Raw genomic sequence first — 10814 nt, forward strand, 5'->3', positions numbered from 1 at the left:
TCTTTAGCAGCCTCTCATCTTAGATTCTCATGATGATGATTCAGGGCTGGACCGTCCGCCATTCTCAAATGCGTCCATCTTGTCTTTGTTCTTTCAGTCCATTTTCTTTTTGATCAACAACTGTGTGTATTCCACCAACTGTATGGTTCTTGTCGTGTGAAGAGCCGTGCTTGCCCCCTTCAAGCATGATAATAGTTCCTGTTGTTCTCCCAAAGGTCAAAGGTGTCTCATGACCAGGGACAGTCCTCTGTTGATTTTGAGCCAGCCAGTGGAGTAAGAGGACTCAGTTCAGGAATTGTGCCACGCGCTAGGGCAGAACACACTGGGACACCAATCAGTCTTCCTGTGTAGTATTTGTTCCTTCCACCCCAAATCTTCACATTAACATATTGTATCCTATCAGTTGCGCACACTCATCATCTTACTATCAAGCCGCCCTTATCAAATGCTGTTTTTTTTTTGAGTAATCCATCCACCCTACCCATTAACACGGCTAAAATCCTCGTTCCAGTGTTTATCATCAAATAAAGTTCCGAAATCCTTTGTACTAAACTGTAATGTAATTGAACAATCTACCAACATGGTTGTATATGCGGTGAATGTTATTGTTCAATCTATAGGTCATACAGCGCCTGTGTTCCAACTATGACACTCCTCCTTGGTTTACCATCTCATAAATTATTGTTGTCAGCAGCGCTAAATGATAGTGCTTGAAAGTGAATGTCTTATCGCCCAATTCAAAACACATGCCACATTTGAGCTAGTATTTATTTATGTCTTTATTTTCCCATCCTCATGTTAGCTGGCATGTGTCAGAATTAAAATGTAATTTTGCTTTTAATTTTAAGTCTTTCAAAATTGCTATATCCTTACTGCACCGCGATAAACTGTTAAACATATCTTTAAAAACAAACAAAAACAATCTATGCTGCTGCACAGACTCTTAAAAGTGGCACCCAAATGCCAGATCACAAATCAAACCTCCTCCTTCACTCTTACATTTTTGATAAAACAGTCTACTTATCTAGACACTGTCATCACATACGAAATAATGGCCTGCAAATTAAATATAATGTTGTTGCAGTGGTCCCTCAAAACATGTGACTAGGATTTGGACAATTATTAACCCCCATCAATCGATCAATTATCTCCTCACTAAATTCTTAGCCCGTTAACCTATCTGCATAAAGAAGACATTTACAATGTAGGGGATAAGAGAATAACAAGGAACACCTTAATAATAAACAAAATAAACCCAACCCACAATCAAAACCAAATAAACTAGGACCATGACATATGTGGACCCACACAGTACTCCAAATATTTCCTCATTAAAATTTTAGCCTTTTTGTGTAGAGCACCATTGAATTCTAATCATTGACCTAATTTTATCCTTAATTTAATCCCAATCACGAATGCCCACTACTCAATACTTTACTTGGTGTTCTTTTAATAAAAAATGCTCCCTTGCAATGTCATTTTTATTTGTTGTTTATTTACTCTAAGTGATTCAAATCTTTGACTTATCCTTACATGTGTCCTTGTATAGTCTTATGTCATAACCAATCAATAATTCCTCCTAAATTTAAAATCTGCAATCATAATTTGTATGTTCTCTCTTACTCTCACATTTTTATGAGGGCTGGGCACTCTCCTCGTTGGACGAGTTTCTGCCCACAACCCTCAGATTATTCTATAATTTCTAATTTTTACATTTAACAATGCAAATCTGATAAAACATTGTCTAGCACACCATTTCCGTGCACCAATTTAACGCAATTCCATCCTTTATAACCGTCAGTACGGTGATTTGTTCGTCTAATGAGTGTTCGTCCGACAGTCTTGTGTGTTCGTCTCGTCCGTGCTACAAGTACAGCAGGCAGGTTCTGCTTGACATCGGCAGAAGTGGGTTTTGCGGCGTTCTGGACTTTGAAGTGTCGACATTAAAGGCGCTCGGACTGCTACGTCCTGAAACGTCGCCGACCTCACCCGCTATTCCTCCCCCGGTTGGGAGCCGTCGGAAACGGTGTGCGAGGAGGCAGAAGAGGGGCAAGCGCGGAGGCGTCCGGGCCAGGCTGGCGGCCAACCCAGCGCGCCCGGCGGTGCCCTCCATTCTTCTGGCGAATGTTCGATCGCTGGACAACAAAATGGATTACGTTCGCCTGCTGAGGTCTACAAACCGGACGGTGCGGAACTGCTCTGTGCTCGTGTTCACCGAGACCTGGTTGAGTGACAAGATTCCGGACTCTGCAGTGCATCTGGAGCGGCTAGCGTGCTATCGGGCGGACCGTGCCATTGTACGAGGGGGAAAGTCGCGAGGAGGTGGAATATGCGTCTACATCCGAGAAAAATGGTGCCGGGACGCTGTGGTGGTATGTAAGCACTGCTCGCCGCTTGTGGAGTTTGTGATCATTAAGTGCCGTCCTTTTTATCTGCCGAGGGAATTTACCGCGATTCTGCTAGTCGCGGTATACGCCTTCCAACATCGAAGGAGACAGGATCGCGGCGCTTGGTGAACTGTACCAGGCTGTCAGTGAACAGCAAACAGCGCACCCTGACGGTTTCACCATCTTCGCTGGAGACTTCAATCATGCCAACCTGAAGTCTGTTTTCCCGAGGCTTCACCAGCATGTTCCCTTTCCGACACGTGGAGACAGCTTCCTGGACCTAGTCTACTCGGCGCAAAAGGGAGCTTTCAAAGCCACCCCCCTCCCCCATCTGGGGCTTTCTGACCATCTCACCGTTTTGCTTTTGCCCGCATACAGACAATTGGTAAAGGCATCCAGGCCGGTTCGGAGGCAGGTTCGAGTGTGGCCTGAGGGTGCCTCCGATGCACTTCGTGACTGCTTCGACACCACTGACTGGGACTTGTTTAAGCGGGCAGCCACCTACAACGATTGGACGGACATAGAGGAGTATACTGACTCTGTTACCTCTTACATCACGAAGTGCATCGATGATGTGACTTGCTCGAAATCCGTCGTCACTCGCGCGAACTGGAAGCTGTGGCTGACGGGGGCTGTCCTCAGACTGTTGAGGGCCAGGCACAAGGCTTTCAGAGCGTGGGATGAGGCTGGCTTGAGGACAGCGAGGGCCGACCTGTCCCGAGGCATCAAAGAAGCGAAGAAGGCCAAGTCAAGTCAAGTTTATTTGTATAGCCCTAAATCACAAACAGTCTCAAAGGGCTGAGCCAAAATTGACAATTATTCTCAAAGCATCCCCTGATCATAAGCTCCCAAAAGGGCAAGGAAAAACTCAAAAAACCCCTACCAGGGGAAAATGAGAAACCTTGAGGTGTACTCGTGCAAGGTCTCCACCCACTTCAAGGACAGCAAGGACGCACGTAGCCTTTGGCGGGGCATTCAGACCATCACGGAAGCCCGCGCCGAGGAGCTGTGAGGGCGACGTCCGTCTGCTGAACGATCTGAACCGCTTCTTTGCTCGCTTCGATGCCCAGAACAGCACTTGCCCGCTGAAGTCCACTCCCCCCCCCCCACACGAGCAGCCCCTGCGCCTCTCTGCCGACGGTGTGAGGAGGGCGCTTGCCGCTATTGACACCCGTAAGGCGGCGGGCCCTGACAACATCCCGGGTTGAGCGCTGAAGGACTGCGCTGGGGAGCTGTCGGGTGTCTTCACGGACATCTTTAACGTTTCCCTGCAGCAGGCCATCGTCCCCTCGTGTTTCAAGGCTGCCACCATCGTTCCTGTGCCGAAGAAACCTGCACCGTCCTGCTTCAATGACTACCGCCCTGTGGCACTGACGCCCATCATCATGAAGTGCTTTGAGCGGCTGGTCATGGAGCACATCAAGTCCGTTCTCCCCCCCACCATTGACCCTTTCCAGTTTGCGTACCGTGCCAAGCGGTCCTCTGAGGATGCCATCTGCTCTGCCCTCCACTCGGCCCTCACCCACCTGGAGAGAAAGGACTCATATGTGAGGTTGCTGTTTGTGGACTTCAGCTCTGCCTTCAACACCATTGTGCCGCAACGACTCATCCGCAAACTCGACGAGCTGGGCCTCAGTACCTCCCTCTGCAACTGGATACTGGACTTCCTCTGTCAGAGGCCTCAGGTGGTGCGTGTTGGCGACAAAATCTCCGCCAGCATCACGCTGAGCACGGGGGCCCCCCAGGGCTGCGTGCTCAGTCCATTGCTCTTCACCCTGCTGACGCATGACTGCACTGCGACCTACAGCGACAACTGTATAGTGAAGTTTGCTGACGACACGACTCTGGTGGGTCTCATCACGAAGGGCGACGAGACTCGGTACAGGTCGGAAGTTGACCTTCTGACCACGTGGTGCAGGGACAACAACCTCCTGCTGAACGTCAATAAGACCAAGGAAATCATTGTTGACTTCCGGAAGAGTCACACAACACACCTGCCGCTGATCATCGACGGTGCTGTGGTGGAAAGGGTGAGCTGCACCAAGTTCCTGGGGGTGCACATCAGTGAGGACCTCTCCTGGTCCGCAAACACCTCGTCACTGGCAAATAAAGCTCAGCGCCGCCTGTACTTCCTGCGGAAGCTCAGGCGTGCATGTGCTCCTCAGGCAGTCCTGTCTACATTCTACCATGGCACCATTGAGAGCGTCCTCACCAGTTGCATCGCTGTCTGGGGTGGTAACTGCACTGAACAGAACTTGAAGGCCCTGCAGCGCATTGTGAATACGGCTGGTAAGATTATTGGTGCTTCGCTCCCCTCCCTGAAGGACATTTACACCTCCCATCTCGCCCGCAAGGCAACCTCGATTGCCAGAGATGTGAGTCACCCGGCTCACTCTTTGTTTGACCTTCTGCCCTCTGGGAAGAGGTACAGGAGCCTGCGCTCCCGCACCACCAGACTCGCCAACAGCTTCTTTCTCCAGGCTGTTAGGGCCCTGAACTCGCTACCCCCTTCTGCGTAGCGTGCGGCACTGTTGCGCTATTTTCGGGAATGTCTGCTGTACGCGCACTTGCTCCTTTTTTTTTCTGCTCCTCTTATTTATTTATTTATTGTTGTGTTATTTATTCATTATTTATTCAGCACGCTTTTGTTATACTTGTTTACTTGTTTGTCTGTTGTGAGCCATGTCTTGTCACCGTGGGATAGGGGGGAACGAAATTTCGGTTTCTTTGTGTGTCTTTGGCATGTGGAGAAATTGACAATAAAGCTGACTTTGACTTTGAACTGATACACAAAGACAAACATACACATAAACAAACACAGGGGCCCACAACATAGACATGACAATCTTCCCAGCTGATTCAAGGGTGGGGGTGGGGTGGGCAACTGAAGTGCGGAGAGCCTCGCCACCACCACGTCGCACAATGTAACCCCCACCTCTGTCCAAAATATGCATTTGTGCCCACCTGACCGTTTGGCCCAAACTTTAGAGCCGCAGCCTTTTGAAAACAAAAATGGTTCCAGTTTAACCCCACCACACAATGGGATGTAACCTTCATGCTAATTAAATATACATCCTTTATCAAATTCTTGTTAAGCCATTTTTCCGACTCCAACTCTCATGCAAAATCAAAATAAAATCATCAATTTTATACAAATCAACTTATTGTTCTTCATGAACCACAAATCATCACTTCCATCCCATGAACAGCACCACAACTAATCACTCACTTCTTCAGCTGCGCCACTGTCCCATCTGACAGCCAAGCCTGCTTTCCACACAATATCATCATAGACACACTTCAACAATTATGTAGCGACCTGGTTAACCCAGTTACCCTTCGCCCTAGACAAAAATATAAGTCTCTAAGGTCGAACTATTGAGGTCGCCAGTCATCCGTCCTGCTATATCAGCGATGCCTTCACCCTTTTTTTTTTTCACGAGTCCCCGACTCGTATTGGTGGCCTGGCCGATCCAATCGACCCCGACCTTAGGCAACAGTATAAGTTCTGTTAGGTTACGGATTTTAGTTATTGATCTGACTCCAAATTGCGATCAACACTTAACACATAAATTGCTATGTCCTAATCCACACACTGGCGCACCTAACAATTTTGCGAGTTCGTTCTGTCAAAGAGAAGACCAGTAGATCAATCAGACCAAATTTACCAATTGTTTATTCCTGACAAAGCGCACTAATACAAGCCTGGGTCCCGGGTCCCTCACACTAAAACTCGTGCGTTTTTGTGACCACCAAAAGACGACACATTCTTCCGGTTGCCCAGTTTTAAAGAAACACAATATGAATATTAAAGCATGCAAAATATTGTGAGATGATTGGTCGATGGCCATCTCCTCCCCGTGTCGGTGTCATCGCTGAGGTCAGGTGGTTGGATTTTCCCGCGAAGCCCGGGCCACATAGACGTGCTGTTGTTCTCGTTCCTCAACGACCTTGAGGTGTTCTCGTCCGGTACTCCCTGTCTGGGCCTATACACAACACTTCAACGAAAACAAGTTCATGCTGTTTGCCTGCACATTCTTCGCCCCCCACCAATCCACACGAGCACTCCGATACTAGATATTAATAAGATTATAAGTTTAACACAACCTTAAAAAATATGTTTGCAAACTCCCGAAAGCACATTTCCCTTTACGTAACATTCAGAGTTATTCAAATAACTTTTACATAAATAACACGTTTATCAAACCATCGGTGTCACTTTCATGAAGCTAAGCAAAGTTACAAGCTACAACACAGCTATAAGCTACGCTACAAAGCTACGCTACAAGCTACGCTGCAAGCTACGCTACAAGCTACGCCGAAAGCTGCAAGCTACAAGCCACAAAGCTACAGAACAGAAAACAACATCATGCCTGGAGATAGACACAAAGGTCGATCTTGGAAACGAGGGACCTCCTCACGACCAGCATTAACAATTCGATCTGTGAATATCAAAGGGTTCTCCTCTGCAAAACGAACAATCTTAGCCGCCCTGCACAGCACCGGACTTAGCAGAGTTTATTGAGAAGGGACAGAAATGTGTTCAGCTGTGGCTGAACCACATCTAGCCAAGCCTTGTAATTAACTGCCTTGTAGCCACGATAAGAAGAACTCCAATTAATTAAATCCATCGATCATCCTTTATGTAAACAATGCCACGCGTATGTGGCGCGTATGCATACGCGCCGCGTATGCGCCGCACCGCTGACATCGGACTCGTTGTAAGTTGCATTTCTAATTACTCCACAGACCCATATAACGATATATAAAGTATATTTCAAATAACTATCATATTACAACAATATTATCAAACCATCTGTGTCACTCCAAATCATTAAATCTATCGATCAAATTCCTCATCCTGTATGTCAACAACGCCGCGCACGCATCGCAAAGATCTAGTATGTAACTATATTGTAGCGTTAAAGTACCAGGAAAGACGTGGGTTTGGTAAACGACTCTTTATTTAACAAAACAAGAGTTCAACGAGCCAACAACTACTGAACTGTAACGATAAAAACATATACAAGTTGCTACACGAAATATAATATATCAAATAACTATAACATAAATAAGTTTTTCAAAAGACAGAGTCAACCCGAAAAATAAATGCAATTCTATATAAGATATTCCATGCAAATCATGCAATAAATCGTACATCGGAGAGACAGGGAGGAACTTCATCACAAGAAAAACAGAACACAAGAAGGAGTGTGAGAAGGAGACAGCAACAAGACAAACAAGAGCAATAAAACTACAAGCAGAACAGGAACACTGTAAGTCAGCCATTACCGACCACTGTAAAAGAGAAAACCACATCATGGACTGGGAAAAGGGCAGAGTCATCCGCACTGAAGAAAACAAACATCAGCGTTGGATCAGGGAGGCCATTGAGATCCGCAAGCAGGGCCCGAGGACCATCAACAGGGATGAGGGAGCCCACATGCTCTCTACAACCTGGAACAGCATCCTGGAGAGGTGAACGGACAGCAGAAGGCGTGACTCACCTGTCAAATCTGACAGGTGAGCCACGCCTTCATCCATCAGCTGATAAAGACGCGTCACAACCACGCGTGGCACTCTGATGAAGGCGGAAGAACCCGCCGAAACATGTCAGGTAATGCACCTAAAATAATTTGTTTGATATAAAAGAACTCTACCACTAGGCCACTGAACTGGAGCTTGTGTATTGTTTTTAGTTTATATAAACTTTTAGCTTTTTTAAAGAATTTTCTTAGCAGAAGCACTGATTTTTAATTTTTAATTTCGTTGTACATGTGTCAATGACAATAAAGATCTATCTATCTATCCGTGTAACTAATGAAGTTCTGACGCTATGCCCAGTTTTTGTTTTTTTGACTCTACCACGCATAAAAGCGGGTGGAGACTCTAAACTGCCCTAATTACAGCAAACCTGAAGACAGAGGTAAGTGGTTTCTCAGGTATCACCCCTCCAACTTGAAATTTTATTTTCGATAAACATCTTCGATAAACACTGAGGCATGTGCCTAGTTCATTTATTAATTTATTATTTTAACCTGGACTGATGTGTTGGTGTGCAAATTATTTCCAAACTGGGTGGAAGTTAATCAAGTATTCTAAGATCCTCTCTTTTTATTTACGATACTCGGAAAAAATATTGTCCTGTTGTCAAAATGGTCTTTTTCTGAGGTACATTCTGATGAATTTGGTATGAATTAACTCCATCAGATGCATGAAAGTGAAAATAAGTTGTAAAACAAGCATAGGCGGCACTTTTAAATCTGCTATATTGTTTTACCCGTGAAAATTAATGCTGTGTCATAAGAAGGCTGTTCAAAGTCTGCAAGCAAGGCTTTTGCATGAGGAAAATTGGCTGTCCGTGTGTGCACAATGGGACAAAATGGCCATACCCATGTGCTTGCAATTTGAGTTAACGAGGAATGACATTGCTGGTTTAAAGTTAAAGTCGATACACAAACAAACAAGGGATAATTAGTAAAATCACATGTTACAAAAACAAGCAACATTTAATGTTGCTTTGGCTGCTTTCGGTCATCCTTTTTGCAATTAGTTCGAGTGAAGGCTAAAAATGCTTCACCTTGTCCCCAAATGCAGCAGTGGGATATGCATGTGCCAGATTGCGAAGTACTTTGCACATTTTTAGACATTCACTTCACATACTTGGAGTCACATTGAAAAAAAAAAATGATCCAAAAAATTCTGGATCTTAATTGTCACTTTCTCTTTCAGAATGAACAGAAAAGTCATAAACGTTAAAAGTGGTGGGGATAAGGAGGTACACCCGGGCCAGAGGCTGGAAGCCGGATGGTGCTTCAATCGTTCAAATGGACGGCAGCTACGAAATGAGACTGTTGCCCTCTGTGACGGTACCAGTGCTATCAAGTTGACCCTTTTTAGTCACCTAAAAGTCACAGAGGGCAACAGTTATGTGTTTTCCCATTTTACCACGGACGCGAGAAACCCCAACGTACTGTTTTGCAAAACCAACCAGCAAAATGTACATGGGGGCGCATGTAGAGTGTAGTGATGACTTGCAGGCTGAGGCAATCCAGTTCATCTTCCCCACGTTGGTGCCAGTGTCTCTAAGCCAAGTGCTTGAAAACCCTCCGGAGGGGCTGGTAACTATTGAGGGCCATGTTGAAAGTGTAAGTTTACTTCACGCACACATGCATGTTTAAATATATATTTAGAACTACTAAAAATACAAAAGTGTGTTCCCTTGCATTAAACATTGCAGGATAACACAATCGTATGTCTGTTTGTTCCAATTTAGAAACAGCCAAGCAGAATGGTGTCGGTACGTGGGGCTCAGTTGGTGCCATTGAGCATCGTATATGTAAAACAAGTAAGCTGTTGTAAGAGTGGCGGTGTGGAGGGAGGCCAACTTGACCCCGATCAAGGTCGGGGCATTGTACACCTTCACTCACTTGAACACCGTGACCAATGAATTTGGGCTGTCTCTCAACACGACACAATATTCAAAGATATCACTGAGTAAAGAAAAGGCTGTAAAATGGAAAAGGAATTTCATCGGTTTAGGTTGTTTTTAATGACCGAGTAGAATACTACGAATGCCGGCTTTCCATACAATCTCGTTCAAATTTTACAACTTTACGAGAAAGGCTGTTGAATTGTGACCAGCGCGTCTGCGAACAACCCCCCGTGGTGGGGACAAAACGGTACAGATAATGGAAGGACTTTATTGACACCCTGTGAATTAGTAATTGCATGTGATGTGACTGTGATGAATTGACCTTTAACTTTATAGACTTATTTGTGACCTTTGAGTTATATAATTGTTCTCAGTTTTCACCTGAGCAAACCTAATTGTGTTTTTAATCACTAGGTCTACGAGTCAACTGTTGAATTACTGGCTATAGGACTGATGATTGAAGAGGAGGAGGTCAAGTTGGTGGATGGGGAGGGGGTCGAAACAAGTATTGCCTTGAGTGTGTGGAGCAAGGCCTTTGCTGAGCCGCCAACAATACCGCAAGGTGGACTCCCACTAAAACTTGTGTATTCACAGGGTGAAGTGGTCGAATTATGTAAATTAAACCGGAAGTAACGCCAAATCATTTTTTTGCGCTTAACACAAAAAGCATTCCCCAAGATTTTTTCAGCTTCTTTGCCTTCACACGCAATTTCTCCAGAAATTGCATTTCTAGTTATGGTTATTATTATTATGATTAAACATTTATGTTATAACTTGTCTGGTTATTCTTTGCTTTTATATTCACCAATCAAAACTAAAAAATCTGACATTTGGTTAACTGCTTTATAACAATACGTATGTGTTTTACGTTGTTATATGAGTTGGTGCCCCCCAAAATAAAAAGATGTCGGCATAACGTTTTTTTTTCGACCTTGTATTCAAACACAAACACATTTGGTATATTAACACCATCAACTACATACAAGCCAACA

At 45.0% G+C, this 10814-nt stretch overlaps 1 long non-coding RNA gene across 1 annotated transcript; it reads left to right on the top strand.

Annotated features, from left to right (window-relative positions):
* The first annotated feature begins 6171 nt into the window (after nucleotides 1-6171).
* Nucleotides 6172-10595, top strand: LOC137839975 (uncharacterized). The gene is made up of 2 exons (XR_011086368.1): nucleotides 6172-9535; nucleotides 9664-10595. It is a non-coding gene; the product is annotated as an uncharacterized lncRNA (long non-coding RNA).
* Nucleotides 10596-10814: the final 219 nt, after the last annotated feature.

This window comes from Syngnathus scovelli, unplaced genomic scaffold (genome assembly GCF_024217435.2).
Source record: "Syngnathus scovelli strain Florida unplaced genomic scaffold, RoL_Ssco_1.2 HiC_scaffold_29, whole genome shotgun sequence".
Taxonomy (NCBI): domain Eukaryota; kingdom Metazoa; phylum Chordata; class Actinopteri; order Syngnathiformes; family Syngnathidae; genus Syngnathus; species Syngnathus scovelli.